General features: G+C 43.3%; 1 pseudogene across 1 annotated transcript in view; it reads left to right on the top strand.

The window, feature by feature from the left end:
* The window catches only part of LOC308653401 (aldehyde dehydrogenase X, mitochondrial-like), a 112,080-nt pseudogene extending 98,293 nt beyond the window's left edge, over positions 1-13,787 (top strand). The window contains exon 3 of the transcript in view: positions 13,734-13,787. The product of the transcript in view is annotated as an aldehyde dehydrogenase X, mitochondrial-like (transcript). The remainder of the gene's footprint in view (positions 1-13,733) is intronic.
* The last annotated feature ends 678 nt before the right edge of the window (positions 13,788-14,465 follow it).

Below are 14,465 nucleotides of genomic sequence, written 5' to 3'. Positions count from 1 at the left end.
GTGAAGCATTTAGCAACTCAGCAAGACCCTGTCTCTAAATTAAATATTTTAAAAGGCTGTAGATGTGGCTCAGTGGTTAAGCACCCTTGGGTTCAATCCTCAGTGGGGCGGGGGAGGGGAGTCCAAATTAGAGAAAACTAGAGGAGCAGGGTAGAGGGACAAAGAGAGAGCAGAGAAAGAGTGGGGAGGAAACCATTGCAATATCCAGGAGAGAGATGAGACGCCCGCTGAGGCAGGGGCAGTGGGATGAAGAGGAAAGTTGGACTAGCTCTATGATGGTTAACTGTGTGTGTCAAGCTCACTGGGCTAAGGGATGCCCAAATGGCTGATAAAACATTATTTCTAAGATCCACCTTCACCAATGTAAGTGGACGTCATCTAATCCCTTGAGAGCTCAAATAGATCAAAAAGGTGGAAAAAAGGCAAATTCTCTCTCTTGAGCTAGGTTAACTCTTGGCCTCAGACATTGGAAATCCTGGTTCTCAGGCCTTTGGACTTAGATTTAGTTACACTATTGGCTTTCCTGGGTTTCCAGCTTGCAGATAGCAGAAGGTAGGACTTCTTGGTCTCCATAATCATGTGAGACAATTCCCATAATAAGCCAACTTCCACAAAACCAAACAATACATATGTATGTGTGCATGTATATATGTATGTGTCTCTGGAGATAGATCATACAAGCTGGCTGAAATGGTGACTAACTGGGGGGACAAAGGCGAGGAGCAGGAAAAGCCCAGGACATGCCCTTGTTTATGGATTAGGTGTCTAGTATGCCTTTCCCTATCAATTCTTCTTCCACCTAATTGGTGACTTTTTCTTCCCCAACTATAGGTCTCTTCTTCCATCACACATGCCTTGTCCCCCAGGAGTCCTGGTGCAGAGGCCCAGGTAGCTGCAAACAGGGTGCAGAGCCTTGGGTCCCAAGTGACCATTCTCTCTACATGACAGATAAGGCTTCTTACAAAGGTAAGGGGTAGGAGCTTGTGAGGGGTTGGATCTCAAACACTACCCAAGGCAAGATCACCCCCTTGGTATTCAGGCCCTGGGTCAATATATGTTGTGGAGCCCCTGTCTATATAAACAATGTGATTTTATAATATATTACAAAAAGTTATGGATCCACATGAACTACACTGATGATTAAAGAGATACTTACATATTTGTTTATTGCCTAGTTGGTGTAACTGAATATGTATGTATTCCATGATGTACAGGCACCATCTCTCCTGTTCAGCCCAGGACCCATCTCTTCATGTTATTATGGTCAATTGGTTATTCTTACCTAACTTCATAAGTCTCCAATAGCAAGTCACACAATGGCTCTTCGGAACCCGTTTATATTGAAACAATATAGACCTCTTGCCCCTGCAATTCTCTGATACTATTTATTTCATGCTGGTTCTACCATTACTCATGACACTGCATCATCCATAGCACAGACATGAGTACTGGTTTCCAGGAACTTTCTCTGAGGTTGTGACAGTCCTTTCTTGATAATGATCACAAACGCAACCCAGAGTAAGAAAACAATATGAGTCATTATTTGGTTTCAGATTATGTTAAGTTTATCATTGAGAATGTTACAGCATAAACATAGAAGAGCACATTACTCTAGAACTCTTTAGGACATAGTCACTGAACCACCAGAATGTGATCTCTTTCGCTGTTGACCATACAGCAGCTTTGTACACAATATCAGCAGAAATATCCAGAGACACATACATATATACATGCACACATACATATGTATTGTCTGGTTTTGTGGAAGTTGGCTTATTATGGGAATTGTCTCACATGATTATGGGGACCAAATATATTGCCCAGGGGGCCCAGGGACAGTAAGAAGAACAGACTCATTTATACTTCAGGCAAGGGAGGACATTCATGGTGAACATCCTTTGGTGTTGTGGAGCTGGTGCTAAGAGGCCTGAGAGGAAATAGCTGGACCATCTTCAGAGGACTGCCTGACACATGGTATGGAGACTACAGAGAGGTTTGGCAGACTGCCCCAGCACCACTGACAGAAAGGGAAGGCCTCAGAGTACACTTGCTTCCACCCGCACTGGTCTTAGAAGCTGTAGTCCTAAGGCAACATGGTGTTGAAGCACCAATGGGTGAGAACTGACATGTGGCCATTCACACAGCCAAGCCTAAGAGTCGGTGGTGGACCATCGATAGCCCAAACCTTGAACTTGCCCTTTGCTTGACTAACCACAGTAACACAAACTCATGTGATCCCACATAATAAATGCCATGTTCAACAGTGGGAGCAATCCACTCCCCAGGCCACCCTCCTAGAGGGGGTGCCCATGCACAGACTCCAGGACCACACCATAGGTCTGACTTCCAGAGCTCTTCCTGGAAGCTGGTTTACCCCACACCTGGAGCAGAGGGTCAGAGAACATGACAAAGCAGCATAGTAGGGACTTGGTTTCATGTCAGTCCTGATCCTGACTCAGAGGTGTGTTTGGCGGGTAGCTCTGGCTGGTATTTATCATTAAAGAAATTTTTGAGAAATGGGCTTCTGGAGACCATGACCCCCACTCACCCAGTCTAGGCTAGTACTGCCAGCCCAACCCATCCCTGACAGCCAATGAGGGTTTAGACCATTCAAAGGAAGACCCTGCAAAGCACTGGGCTCTCTGGGGCCTGGTCCGGGGCAGAGACCTGCTTACAGATATCTAAAGGTGGTACTAGCTCATGGACACAGTTTACCTCCCATCCATCCTCTCTACCCTGAGCTTTAGGGTCTCTGTGCAGATATGCATGACATTCAAGACCCTCCCCAGCCTGCCCAGTTCTGCCTGTCCAGCCTTATCTTTCCACCCCAAATTTCTTCTTCAACCTTATTGAATCTACACTCTCCTCTACTTCCCACCCTAGAGCCCTGGGTCCTTCCCTCCACTTGCAATATCTAAAACTTAGCGAGGCTCCACAAATCAGCTCAGAAGCCACTTCCTCAATGAGGTCTGCCTTTATTTTCCCAGTTAGAAGTGTGCCTCCCTCCCTGGCCTCCACTTGTCCCACATGTCCTCATACTCAGCTTGGTGCCACTAGGATTCTATGCACAGTATATTTTACTAGATAATAAGAACCTAAAATGCAAGGTCTATATTGGGTAGGGCCTTGACTAGTGTGAAGTGAGGGGGTGAGGGGTGAGGGCACAGCAGGAAAGCACAGAGGAGACAGGAAGCAGGGTCCCAGAGTGAAAGACAGGTCCCGGTGTCTTCAGAGTAAGAGAAAAACCAAGGTATTAGTGGGATTTACACTACTGCTGTCCACACAAAAATACATTGTAAGCCCTAGGAAATAGTCTAGAGTATATCCCCAGGGTGCCTGTCTGCTGATTCACAGCAGTTCTCATTCTCTCTGGATCTCTCTCTCTCTCTCTCTCTCTCTCTCTCTCTCTCTCTCTCTCTCTCTCTCTCCTTCTCCCTCTCCCTCTCCCTCTCTCCTTCTCCCTCTCCCTCTCCCTCTCCCTCTCCCTCTCCCTCTCCCTCTCCCTCTCCCTCTCCCTCGTCCTCTCCCTCTCTCCCCTCCCTGTCCCACCTACATGCCCATAGTACCCCCTCCCCAGAGGTCCAGAGGTCTCTAGCAGTCACCATCTCTGCTGTGTGACTCCACTCTCTGACCAAATCCCACCTCCAGGGATTTGGATTCAAACACAGCCAGGAACTGAGTGTCTACCAACTGTCAGGCTGTGGGCCCATATTCTGCACTTGGAAAATCAGCAAAGACCTGCATCCAAAAGAGGGAATTCTAGCAGATGAGGCAAAAAGAAGTGATATTGGTCAGGAGTTATTCAGAAATAAGTGATGGAAACTCAGATTAAAGCAGTTTGAACCAAAAGAGACCTTTTGGACTCACCAACTGCTAAGAGTGGTACTGCCTCACGCCCAGCTGTCCTTGGGCCACACAGCTTTTTCCCTCTCTCCACTTCTTGATTCTACTTGGATTTAGTTCTTTCCCCATAATAAGTATAAAGACCTTTAGAAGCGCCAGGCTTCATCTCCTCCAGCTTAATATTAACCCCAAGGAAATGAAAACGGCCCTTAAGTCCATGGATCTGTCACAGAAAAGTCTCTGGCTGAAACTGCCTAGACCACACCCCCACCTTGAGTTAATAAGTGGGTCAAAGAATGCTGAATGTTGGGCTGGGGTTGTAGCTCAGAGGTACAGCACTTGCGTAGCATGTGTGAGGCACTGGGTTCGATTCTCAGCAACACATATAAATAAATGAATAAAATAAAGGTCCATCAATAACTAAAAAATATTTTAAAAATTAAAAAAGAATGTTGTATGTTATATGTCTGGTAGTGGTGGGAACAGAAACTGTGTGATTGACAGTCCCCAGTGCCACATGGACAGAGAAAGAAGTCCCCAGGTACTAGAAGAAGCAGGTGGAGCTGGGAAAGCATGACAGGCAGTCCACAGGTAACTCTGCCTCAGTTCTGTTGATAACAGAGACAGCAAGGCCAGCTCCAGACAGCTTCCTCCCTCCTGGCTCCAGACTCCTGTTCAACAAATCCCTCTGTGCTCCAAATAAGTATTCCTTTTTGGCTAATCTTACTGGGGATGGGTTATTTGTGACCAAAAGAGTAAGACAACCACAATCATGCATACCTATAACAGCACAGTTACAACAAGACCGTAATAGCGGTTATTTCTGGTTGTTAAGATTTAGGTGATTTTAGTTACCTTTGTTATATGCTTTTAAATCTTTCTCCCAGATTATATTTATTTGACTTTTATTACGCACATACTAAATATTTGATAGAGCAAAAATTGTGAAGAAAAACTAGTTTTTTGGCAAGAATCCAGCACTCAGAGATCATGATTATTAACATTTTGACCTCCTACCTCACACACACATACATTCATACACAGTGTGGCCTTTGGAATTGAGTGACACCACCTTGTAGGACCCTTACACCAATTACAACATTTTGTTATAAAATGTTTGGAAACATTGAAAGATGTGTTTTTTATTCATGAGGAAGAAAAAAAAAAAGCTTGAACCCTAATCCCCCTAATCCTATTTGAGATTCACAGGGACAGACAGTAACAACTCATTATCCAGTGGGTGTGGTGATAAAGATCTGAGAGGTTCAGTGGAGGCTCATACCACAGGCCCCATCTGGAGCCCCAAGAAAGAAATCACAGTGAGTGAGGAAGTGGGCCTAACTCAGCACCATGGTGTAAAGGTCAGAGCCAACAGAGAGATCAAGGTGTCAAATTCATCTCCTTCCCAGAATGCAAAGCTCTGAAGTGAAAGGGGCAGGAGGGGCAGGAGGAGCAGGATAGTGGGAGATACCTACCTGTCTACACAACTTTAGAAAATTACTTTACTGCTATGCTTCTTGTTTTCCTCATCTGCAAAATAGGAAAGGGATGTCAATGCTAACCATCCCTTGTGGCTGTTTTGAGGACCATGGGTTATGCTACGCTCTTGTCCTAGTTCTGGGTTCACGACAAATATTGAATAAATAGTCATGATGGTGATGATGAAGGAGAAAGAGGCATGCCTCATCCTGGAGGCTGCAGGGTAGGAAGAACCACTGTTAAGAACTCAAGGGGCTGGGGTTGTCGCTCAGTGATAGGGTGCTTACCTGATATGTATGAGGCCCTGAGTTCTGTCCCCAGCACTACTTAAAACTAAGTAAACAAGGGGCTGGGGATGTGGTTCAAGTGGTAGCGCGCTCGCCTGGCATGCGCGCGGCCCGGGTTCGATCCTCAGCACCACATACAAAGATGTTGTGTCCACCGAAAAAACTAAAAAATAAATAAAAAATTCTCTCTCTCTCTCTCTCTCTCTCTCTCTCTCTCTCTCTCTCTCTCTCTCTCTTAAAAAAAAAAATTAAAAACGTCTCTAACCCGGTGCAGGGTAGCACACCTGTAATCTCGGCCACTTGGAGGCTGAGGCAGTAGAACCACAAGTTTAAGGCCAGCCTGGACAACTTAGACCCTGTGTCAAAAAATTGACATACACACAAACTTTGGGAGTAAAACACCCGCGTATAGGTTCTGGGCTTAAGAATCCAACTGTTGTCTCTCCCTCTCCTCCAAGGTTTAAAAAAAAACTAAGTAAACAAAATAAATGTATTGTGTCCATCTACAACTAAAAATATGTTAAAAAGAAGAACAACAACAACTACTCAAGTGACTCTGTTATGGAACACTTACATACACTTCTCCCTAGAAAAGCTAAACCAAAATAGGATCGTGAGCTCCAAAAATCAGGGAATAGGTGACAAGGAGCTCTAGGTATGGACAAAAAAGGGAGCATTGTCTCATGACCTAGGGCCTAAGGATGAGGACAGGACATTATTTCTGCATAAACAGGCAGCACCAAGTGTCTGGCTGACAGATGCTTGGCCACAGGAAATAACCAAAGACTGATGATCAGAGACCACCTACAAACAGCAGGGAGAGCGGTCTATGGAAGAGAGTTGAGGATCTCTAAATTAGGGGTGAGAACCCCCTTTCCTATCTCCATCCTCATCCTTGGCCCCAGGACACCTAGAGAAACGCAATAAGGGAAAGGCTTTGGCTTATCTTTGGCAGTTGGTAGTAAGGAACCCAGCACACTCCAAGGACCAACAAGTAACCTTGACCTAATTGCACAGTGAGTAGTGGGTAGGGGTCTTCTGGGAGAGATTCCTGAGATTCTGATATCACTGCAGAATTATCTTTCTTTTCTGGGCACAGATAACTGATTACAACCATAGCTCTTAAGCAAGGTCTGCCAAGGTCATTGCCCCCTTCCCAGGCTGGCTGCTCTAAGCGCTGCAGGTCACATCTCCTGACCATTCCCCTAAGACCCACTTTTCTCCTCTTCTCTCACCTGCATCAGAATCCCCCAGGGAAATTCTTAAAACTGTTGGTGCCAAGACCCCATCCCAAGCAATTATGATTTAGGAGCAGGGTATAAGTGTCTTGTCAATCTCCAAACGGGAACTGTTCCTTGGCATAATCTGCGCCTTGCAGAATCTCCCAAAGGCCTACCATGAAATAGCTCTGACTTTTAGAGAACACCTTGCACAGGATGAGGCCCCATGGATCTTTCCTCAAGGGGACCTGAATTCTGGGTCTGTGGACCTTGGATGGGCTGGACCCTCCCTTAAAGCTGCAATGTTCCCTCAAGTCCAGTCCTGTGAGTCAGACCTGCATCCGCTCCATTACTCAGCCTTACTAACAATGTCTTTGCACACCTCCCTAAACCTGTTTCCTCTTCTATAAAGTAGGAATCATAGTATCTACTCCAGGACATTGTGGATGAAATCAATGCACGTCACAGCCATGTATGTATGTATAACATGCAAAATACATTCTACTGTCATGTGTAACTAAAAAGAACAAATTAAAAAAATTTTAAAAAGAAATTATTTAAAAAAATGCATGTCACAGAAAAAAAGAGGCTTTAGCCCACGTACCTAAGTGTTTCATTCTCAGAAACTTATTCTCATAAATTTATGTTTATATTTAGAAGTACATTCGGTGTCTCCAATATGTACCAACAGTTTTAAGAATTTCCCTGGGGGATTCTGATGATGCAGGTGAGGGAAGAGAACAAAAGCAGGTCTTAGGGGTGTGGTCAGGAGATGTGAAATACAGAATACCTCTATGGCGTATTCCTGTCAAAAACTTGAACTAGAATCCAATCAAGACTTTGTTTAACTTTCAGATTACAGAAAATATGGGGAATGAAGGGACAAATTAAATGGCACTACAAGCAGTGACTATGAATCATTCTCCAGAGACAAATAATCCAGATTCCCCAATAGATTATTGGCATGGAATAAACAGAAAGAGGAACTATAACAGAATGAAACAATTTCAGAAACAAGAACAAAAGATGCAGTTTGACAGCCAAAGTCACTTAGAGAGGAATTCCAAAGCTAAGCATAGAAACACAATTTCCAACAATTTCCCTTCTAGAGATACACCCAAAGAATCAAAAGCAGGGACTCAAACACTTGCACACCAATGTTCCGTGCAGCATTATTCATAATATCCAAAAAGTGAAAACCACCCAAGTGGCCATCAATAGATGAATGGAAGAAATGTGGCATATACATAGAATGGAATACTATTTAGCCTTATAAAGTAATGAAATTCAGATGCACATGCTATTACATGGATAAAACTTGAAAATATTATGCTAAGTTAAATAAGCTCAACATAAAAGAGAAATATTATGGGACTAGGATTGTGGCTCAGTGGTAGAGTGCTTGCCTAGCATGTGGGAGACCCGGCATTAGATACTCAGCACCATGTAAAAATAAAATAAAATAAAATAAATAAGCAAATAAAATAAGTTATTTTTTAAAAAATTTAAAAAATAATTTAAAAAGACAAAAATTATGTGATTCTATGTATATAAGGTGACTAGAGTATACAAGAAGTAAATTTATAGAGACAGCAAGTAGAACAGATGTTACCAGGGATTTAGGATTGGGTGGGATGAGGTTTTATCCTTTATTTTGTTTTATTTTTTTAATATCTGAGGATCCAGGGCTGGGGATGTGGCTCAAGCGGTAGTGCGCTCGCCTGGCATGGTGCGGCCCGGGTTCCATCCTCAGCACCACATACAAACAAAGATGTTGTGTCCGCTGAGAACTAAAATAAATAAATAAATATTAAAATTAAAAAAAAAAAAAATCTGAGGATCCAACCCAGGACCTAGAGCATGCTAGGCAAGTGTTCTACCCTAAGCCACATCCCCACCAGGAAGTTAATGTTTGATAATAGTTTCTGTTTGGGATGATGAAAAAGTTCTGAAATTGGTGGTTGTAATGAATACAATATTGTGAATATGCTTAATGCCACTGAATTATATACCTAAATATGGTTAAAAAGGTATATTTTAAATTTTTATTTATTCTTATTTATTTGTTTGTTTTTAATATTGGGGAATGAATCCAGAGGGGCTTAACCACTGTGTCACATCCCCAGCCTCTTTTATTTTTAATTTTTTTTTTTTTTTGCCTTGAAACAGTGTCTCACTAAGTTGCTGAGACTAGCTTTGAACTTGCAATCCTCCTGCCTCAGCCTCCTAAATTGCTAGGATTATAGGCATGCATCACCGAGCCCATTTTAATTTTATGGATGTATATATTTAATTTTATGCATATATATTTTATCACAAAAAAAGGAGTCCCATTTTTTTATTCATCTCTTGAACGATATTAAGGAACACCCTTCAACACAGTCCACAGAAATGTTAGAATCTCTTTGCTCTCGTATCCACTTCTCTCTCAGCCCACATAGACTTCTGCACACAGCTCCAAGGCCCCCCCCCACCTCTAGCACTAGAGCCCCCACCCTGCACCTGCCTCTGTTGTCATTTGGTCATGTAGATTCACTTAGCCTCACTCCCAGAAAGAAAATGCTTCCTCTCTGAAGTTAGAAAGGAGGCTGAGGATTAGACTGGCTACAGAGGATTCTCTTTGGCAGGCTGCCAAAGGTAGAAAGGTTGCGGGTCACACCCTCGGTGGTAATTCTTATCCCATCACATAATGGAAGCCTGAGTCTTCATTCCCTCCACCCCAGAATGACCTCACCCTTTCATGGGCATGTAGAATACTTCACACCTCCATAGCGATCCTCACACCCATTATCAGACCCAATTACAGTGATGTTATTGAGTGCCAACTGTATGCCAGGCACATTACAGACATTTCTACAGTCCATATAGCAATCATGCAGGCAACCATTATCATCACCATTTTGTAGAACACTGAGGTTCAGATATGGCAAAAGACTAGCCCAAAATCACAAAGCCAACAAATTTTGGTCCTTGGATTCAAACCACTCCACTCAACTGCTGCCAGTTCAAGACTTGCTATTTTTCTGGGAAATATTCACAAGGAACTAAACTGAGGTGATACATGGTGGTCATGGGACCAAAAGGGTTACTATTAAAGCAAGATTTTCTTTTTCTTCAGGAGGCTCCCCTACCTGAAAATGCCCCCTTCTCATCACAACCCAGGGACGTGCAACCACTGACCTACATCCCCAGCCCTTTTAATTAATTAATTAATTTATTTATTTATTTATTTATTTATTTATTTATTTATTTATTTATTTTGAGACAGGGTCTTGCTAAATTGCCAAGGCTGGCCTTGAATTTGTGATCCTCCTGCCTCAGCCTCCTGAGTCACTGGGATTCCAAAGAGACCCAGTGCTCTTGGCCTCAGCTGTGTCTTCTTGGCAACCGACATGAAGACACGCATTGCAAAATATTAAGGTAACCACAGCTATGTGGGGAGAGAGCGCGTCCAGCTTCAGGGCAGCCCCTCCTCCCCAAGAGTGGCATCTCACACTCCCTCTGGCTGCAGCCACCTCCTGGAAAACCAACACTTGCCGGCTGCCTGATGGCTCCCCGCTGCTCCCGACTGTGGGTTTTTTTTTTTTTTTTTTTTTTTTTGAGGTGTCCAAACTCATTTCTCCATCTGAGGTCCTGTCGCCAAGACTTTGCTCTGCCATCAAGCCAGTGCCAAGGGTGGTCTACCCACCAGGATGGCGCAGCTGCCTGCCTCTGGCTTCATCCAGACCAGCAAAAACAGCAGCAGCGTTGTCTCTTCTTGTAGTGGTTTTGGGGGTTGCTGTTGGTTGGTTGGTTTCGGGGGTTGGGGATGGAACCCAGGGCCTTGTGCATGCCAGGCAGGCATTCAACTCCAACAACTCCTGGCAAAAGCCTATGATATTCTGATAATAAGGCAGAGCAAGGAAAAGAGAGCTGTAAACGCTAAACAATAACCAAAAAGCACACAGAAAGAAAACATTTCCCCCCAAAAAATTCTCCACAAATAGTTTTTCTTGGTTTGTTTTGTTTCATTTTATTATTCATTCGATTTTTTTTAACTGAATTTTCTACTTTGAGCAAACTTTTTTTTAAATTTTGAGACTAATTCACTAAAAATATCATCTAAAATTTTAAAATAAATCTTTGTATATTAATGTAAGGGGGTAGGGATGGGGGAGAAGCACAGGATAATCAAAGGTAAATGAGGTTGGATCATTCTGGGTTAGAGTTTTAATTTTATTAGAGTTTTAAAATATTCTTCATTTTATATGGGTCTGTTTTCCAGAACTTTTATAATGAGGAATCATTACATTTATGATCAGATAAAAATAAAACACTATTTCTTTTGTACCTGTTAGGAAGTCCCCTTGCCTATCTCTGGAATAAGGGGGAAAGGGAGCTACTCCTGAAGGTTTTCCTGATGCCACTGTCAGTGGTACCTCGTTTGGAAGCGATGAGAAAAAAGTTCCTTAGTAATGACATCAGCCTTGCTTTAAAAAAAAAAAAAAAAGTCTCCAAAACTCATGAAAAACACAGTTGATGTGAATCATATGTCTGAGTGGCAGAGTTCCCGCTAAGTTGGGCAAGTGCACAGATGTGCAGGACAGAAATTCCTCTCCACACAGTGACTATTCCCCTTGGAACTGTTGAAGGTAAATAGGCTGGCTCTTGTCCCTTCCTGGAAGCGTAGCTGTGAAGTCCCCATTTCCCTACCTCTTCTCGCTCCTCAGTCATTTATTCCTTTCTCTAACCCTCCCCCTTGTCAAAAAGTAACAGGATCTGACAATAATCACTTGCACTTGTTGACTGACAGATTGTACTTTAGCAGATGACCTAGTATCTAACCAGTCATTAGCATTTTAAGACTCCCATCTTCCTGTTTCACAAGGGGAAAAAAAAAAAAAAAAAAAAAACTCTCCTAGAATCCCCGGGCATCAGCCAGCAGGTGCAGTAATGCTTTTGCCAAAAGGACAGGGGGTGGGTCCTGACAGTTAATCTGACTTAGATTTCTGGGGACCTGGGGCGGGAGGGGAGGAGGAGGGGTGCTGGGCCTCTCCTCAGGGGGGCTCCCGGAGAACCAATGGGCTGGGCTGGTTCCAGCTGCAGAGTTGCTGGGGGAAAATGAAGCATCTTTTGTCCTTCCACATCTGGGGTCTGCCCTTCCATGATGTCTACCAGGTATTTCCCCTCACCCTCTTTCTTTTGCTCCCTTTTTTTTTTTTCCCACATGAACCCCTTTCCTCAGGAAAGAAACTTTCCAGGAACTTCTAATATAGTGCTTCCGTAGGTAACCTTCAGTGAAATTTTCAAACTGCAGCCTATCTTGTCTGTCAACCAGCATAACTCTTTATGCTTCTTGTGACATTTTGGCCTCTAATTTTTTTTTGCTTTGTTTTGATTTTTCTTGCAGTACTGGGGATTGAACCCAGGGGCATTCTACCATTGAACCACACCTCAAGCCTTTTTAGTTTCTTGATTTTGAGATAAGTTCTCACTAATTTGCTTAGGCCCTCCCTAAATTGCTGAAGCCAGCCTCAAATTTGGGATCCTCCTGCCTCAGCCTCCTGAGTCACTGGGATTACACATGGGTGCCACCACACCCAGCTTGGCCTCTAACATTTCTGACCACAAAATATGTGCTTAAGTTACAATTCTTCCTTAGTAGAGATTGTGTGATAAGTCCCTTTCCTAGTTCTGTATAAATCCTCCTCCCTTCTTTCTCCTTCTCCTAACTTCCAAATGTCTGGGTGAGTTGTATCTTATGAGCAAACTCATACAAGCAGATTGACACATTAATGTATGTGACCTAACTGTACCTGGTAATAGCTATTTCTTTAACTCTTCCTCTGTTCATATTTCATCTTTATATAGTATATAATTTAAAAGTTAGATGAGGCACAATTCCTTTGAGATTTGCATAAGATTGAGTCAAGACTTCCTGCTCAATTATGAATACCCCAAGGGGCCGATTTTCTCAGCGTTCTCTCTGACTCTGAGCTCTGATATCTACTAATCTATTGATTTCACATGAATCTCATAATTATGGCAGGTGTCTTCCCTTCATCTCTCCTGACAAGGAACTTAGCCACATTTGTAATTTAAAATAAAATCATTGCCTATTCCCATGGTTCATTCCCTCTCCTTCAAGTCTTTATTTAAATCTCACCTCACTGGAGTTTCTCATCCAGCTCCCTTTACCCTGAAGAACCCAGTTCCCCTTCTCCAGCTGTGTCTTCCAACGCACCATCTTCTTTACATTTTATGTATTTATTTCTATAACTTATTTATTTATTATATTTATTGCTGTCATTTGGATGTGAATAATCCCTGAAAGGCCCATAGTTTGAAGATTTGGTCCCCAGTCTGTGGCTCTATTGGGAGGTGTTGGAATCTTCAGAAGTTGGGGCCTAGTGACAGAAAGTTAGGTCATCAGAGGTATATGCCCTTGAAGGGGATATTGGGACCCCAATCCCACCGCTTCTCTCTCTTTGCTCCCCAGTCACCATGAGATGAACAGTCCTCCCCCACTGTGGACTCCCAGCACCACATATTGTGCTATCACAGGCCCAAAGCAACAGGGCCAATGACCTTGTACCAAAACCTCTGACATTGTCAGCCCAAAGAAACCTTTCATCCTTTTAACTTGATTACCTTGGGTACTTTGTTACAGTTACAGAAAGCTAAGACATTTATTGACAGTCTTCTCCCACTAAATCATAAATCCCACATGGACAGAACTTTTTGTCCATTTGATTCACTGTTGACTCCCCAGCACCTAGGACAGTGCCTGACCCAAAGAAGATACCAATACATCTTAGTCGAGTGAATAAACTTATGTGAAATCTTGATGATATAGCAAATTTTGCTGAAAGTTTGAGTGAGGAACTGTCTACAGCCCTGCTATTCATACGGATCCCTGGTCCAGCAGCAGCAGCAGCAGCAGCAGCAGCAGCAGCCGCCACCGCCTCTGGGAACTTGACAGCAATGTAGAATCTCAGGCCCACCCCAGACCTTCGGAATCAGCATTTGCATTTTAACAAATTCCCAGATGATTCAAGTGCACAATAAAGTTTGCAAAGCTGGAAACTCCAGGTTTATATCACAGATATGTGTAAAACTTTGACACCCCAGTTCTCAAAGGCTTTCCTTGTATGCAAAAAAAAAAAAAATAGCGGTAATGGGTCTCTCCAAGGGATGGACCTAGATGCCTGGGATGGAGTGGGAGGAAGAGACTATGCCCTACATATTATTTTGTGCTTTTGTCATGCAATTATTACCTGTGGAATAATTTACAAGATAAACAGTGCCTAGTAAAATCCCTTCAGCCACTTTTCCATGGAATGTGTCTCCCTGGCCGCCTTTCTCTGCAGCCTCCTGTCTCGCTGCTTCTTAGCCCCTACCCCAACTCTCCCCTCACTATAAAGAATGTCTCTACTACTGCAATACAAAAAGCAGAAGAAAAACAACAGATGTTTTGTGTTTTAAAGAACTAGTTCTTTACTTTTTTAATAGTCTTATTAGAGAGAATGTCCCGGTCTTCCTCACTTTCCCTCAAAGCCAGAGCTTCTCAGGACCCAGATTTCCATGTTCAAAGCCCCAGGGTCACCAGGAATGTGGGCAGCAGCAGCAGCAGGCTGCATATGTCATCTCCAGGGTG

Source organism: Spermophilus citellus (genome assembly GCF_964194105.1).
Source record: "Spermophilus citellus genome assembly, chromosome: 7".
Taxonomy (NCBI): Eukaryota; Metazoa; Chordata; class Mammalia; order Rodentia; family Sciuridae; genus Spermophilus; species Spermophilus citellus.
This window is presented reverse-complemented; position numbering and strand designations above follow the sequence as displayed.